This window comes from Tigriopus californicus, chromosome 4 (assembly GCF_007210705.1).
Source record: "Tigriopus californicus strain San Diego chromosome 4, Tcal_SD_v2.1, whole genome shotgun sequence".
Lineage (NCBI taxonomy): Eukaryota > Metazoa > Arthropoda > Copepoda > Harpacticoida > Harpacticidae > Tigriopus > Tigriopus californicus.
Window position 1 is genome coordinate 11,803,245 of NC_081443.1, and position 3,506 is coordinate 11,806,750.

At 44.4% G+C, this 3,506-nt stretch overlaps 1 long non-coding RNA gene across 1 annotated transcript; it reads right to left on the reverse strand.

The window, feature by feature from the left end:
- Positions 1-409: 409 nt before the first annotated feature.
- Positions 410-3,044, reverse strand: LOC131879838 (uncharacterized). The gene is made up of 2 exons (XR_009373203.1): positions 825-3,044; positions 410-729 (listed from the first exon to the last, which is right to left on the reverse strand). It is a non-coding gene; the product is annotated as an uncharacterized LOC131879838 (long non-coding RNA).
- Between the last annotated feature and the right edge of the window lie 462 nt (positions 3,045-3,506).

Genomic DNA, 3,506 nt, shown 5'->3' on the forward strand with positions numbered 1-3,506 from the left:
TTGTAAGCAGGATGAAATGTTAACGGCATTGAGATGGTGAAGAAAACGCTTTGTGGCATTAAATTGCCACCTGAATTAAAGTGAGCTCGTGCGGTGGGGGCATTTGGCTTGAGACTGTCTTGATACCGGCAGACCTCTGGCTTCAAAGGCTTCGGGATTTAAAAAGATTGGCTCGTTCAAGGAGTTCTCTAGCCGGGTAGAGCCGTCCTTGGATCGTCCCATCAGTAATTGGAAACGGCAGTAACTTGACTTGGCTAGCTTTCTGGCAATCCTGATCTTGAAAATGTATTTGATCCCATCACTATTAGTTCGACGGCAATTCTGGAGACGAGTGGCGGCCGACAGTGGCAAAGCTTATAGAATTATTTGCTCGAATGTTAGGTTTAGAAAAACAAACACCTATGCAATATGTCATCGTGATCAATAATATGTCCAATTACAGCTACATATCTCATACAAGTTGTTACACATTTACAATAGGGACGCTTGTAATTCTGCTGCATTAGCGCAATTCTCGGCAATCCTGGCCCGCCGTTGGGCTTGAGATGTCGGCGAGGCATCGGCTATTTTGCGGGCTGCCACTGCGGCTGCTCTGGCACATGCAGCCGCATCCAAGGCCCGTTCCCGACGACGTGGTGCATCGGGGTTAGCTGTCAACTCTGCGATGTTGAGCACAGCTTTGGCCGCAGCCTCGCAGTCAGCCTCGGCCACTGCATCCATCAATTCGGGCTTCAAAAGGAAGAAAGAATTGAATCTATGCTTCAATTGATTAGTCAACAAAACTACGTACACGTTACATTATTAGTATTACAAATGACACATACCAAATCCGGAGAATTGTCCACTGGCGGGGGTGGAGGAAACTGCGCCGGAACACTGATCGTTCAAGTCCAAAGAGTTCCTGTTACCGGAGAAAACACTTCCTTCGTCTGTTCCACTTAGATGAACGCACACCAGCTAGATGATAATCCTTATAATAATTCTCAGCTCAAAATTGACAGACTGGACGTCCGTCAGCTGTTTGTTATGATTTGATTTGGTTTTGGGCTGAGTGAGTGCTGAATGATCCATGGAGTACTCCATGGAAGTGCTGCCAGGTCGCGACAAGCTAAAACCGCCAGATGAACCCCCCCAAAACACCGATTCAAGACAATCACCTTAGCATTTACCGCCAGATATACTTTTAAAAAACGCCAGAAATTATCTTAGTATTCTAGGGCACTTCAATGTCACGGCTCTTTTGTCTGAGAAATGTTCCTCTGCAATGGCATTCGATTTATTGCTATTCCATTTGCTTAGGAGACATTGGTATGATGATAATTTCGTCAAAATTAAATTTCCCCTCCCTGCCCAAATCTATGTTATATCTGTCTTAAGTTGTAGTCATATATGATATGTATACATATGTAGATTCAGATGGTATGGGTCCCGTTTCATCACATTTCATTTCATGTTCGGTACCACCGTGTCCTTTAACCTCTCTTCTGCCCAAACTTTGTAGCCCTAAGCCCCCCTCTGGTCGCCATGAGCCCCACGCATCTTTTAGATCGAATGCTCAGGTGGCGGCCAGAGTTCCTTCTCCCTCTTCTCCTCCTCTTTTACCCTCTCCTCAAAGGTTCTCTTATCCTCCACCTAAGGTCGGTTTTGTCCAAAAACAGGATTTTTTAAGGTTAGAGAGCCTAGTCAAAGATTTGATAGCTCTAGTCCATCGGAGGGCTCTCTGCCCATAAAAGGGGCTTTATTTGAATGTGCATTGTCTTATTTCCAAAAAAGACAACGCAAAGATCAAGGTTCTTGAGGAACTAGCTTTAAATAGGCAGGTCTCGTTCATTTCCATGACAGAAACTTGGCTTTGACCAGGGGTCTTAGATGAAGAGCTGGCCATGGTTGGTTTTAATTTAGTTCGATGTGATAGAGTACGCCCTGACAATCCCATTTTTCCGCATGGGGGCGTATGTCTACAGGTTAGAAATGACCTGCACACTAGTCATGTAAAAATGTCTAATGGAGAAGTAGAGGTCTTAGTTTGTCATCTTCAAGGTCTTGATCTGTCCATTGTGACAATATATAGGCCCCCCTCTTGTTCAGTAAGCTCGTTCTTGTCAGCTCTCAAATTCATAGGAAATGAGTTGGAACAATCAAATTGCTCAAAGGTTTTCTTTGTAGGGGACTTAAATTTTCCGGCTAGCGTTGTAGAGTGGGAGGCTAGTCCAGAAGGGTATATTCCCATTTCGAAATCGACATCTCAGTCGTTCGATTAGCTGGAGGAATTTGCGACCTTCCGCAATCTCTCTCAGCATGGTGGTGTAGCTCCTAGAGAGAATAGCGTTCTTGACTTGTTTTTTCCAATGACCCTGATCTAATCCAGTATGTCCATGTGACACCTAGTAATCTGTCAGATCATCATGTTCTCGAGATAGGGTCGACCATAACTCAAAAGCCGGCGTGCTCTAGAGTAAGACCGGCCAAAAAGGTCGGTCTGGCTAAGTTCAAGTTCAAAGATGAGCATTGGCCGTTGATTATAGAAAAGTTAGGGGAGCTTGATCTCATTCCAATGCTGAAAAAGGAATCGTCCATAGATGTAGCCTTAGACAAAATGATTCTAGTTTTTGAGGACGTCTGTTCAACTTTAGCAATCTCTGAATGTGTTCCACCGGGCAGGACACGTTCTAAAATTCCGAAGTATAGGAAGAATTTGTTCAAAAAGAGTTGCAAACTAGCAACAAGCCTCCAGAGCAATTTGAATCCAGTAGTGTTGCATTCTCATGGCTCGGAGCGTAACATCAAAACTAATTGATCAATGACCTAGAAATAAACTGCACTTGAATCAGAAACGTCAACGTGTACAGAGCCAGTTTATGGAACGTTACATGGCGCAATCGGAGTAAACCGCTAAAGCGGAAGAACACGCCCTCATAAACGCCTCATAAACGCATTCGAAGTATCAGTGTCTCAAGACAACCATCATGGAGAAACAGGCCGACATGGACATTACTAAGTTGAAGGCGTCTCTTAAATCACACAAAGGACATTTCACAAGGGATAAAAATCTCATTGATCAGGCTACCACTGGAGACTGCATTGATAAGGAAACGGTTTGGGATTTACTAAAGTGCCTCCAAGCACGGATTAGATCAATCGGTGAGTTATGGGATAGTGTGGTGCTCCGTTGGGTTCAATCAGTTGGGCAGTTGTGCTAAAATGTGCTTGGAACCCCTGCTGGCTAGGAGGAAGGACTTCATGGATATCCAGAAATTCAACAAGTTTGAACTTCATGATCTTCTTAAACACCTTCGCAATATTCGAAGTGAGAGAAATCGGCGTATAGTTACTGGGGAACGACTTATCTCCCCCTTTGAAAATTGGAACTATCAGAGAAGAGGGGAACTTACCCTGGTCCAAGATGCAACACATCAAGTACGAGAAAACAGGAGCAAGAACCTTTGTGCATCTCATCACAAACTGAGATGTCACCCCATCAGTGCCAGGGGAGCTTAAGAGTCTCA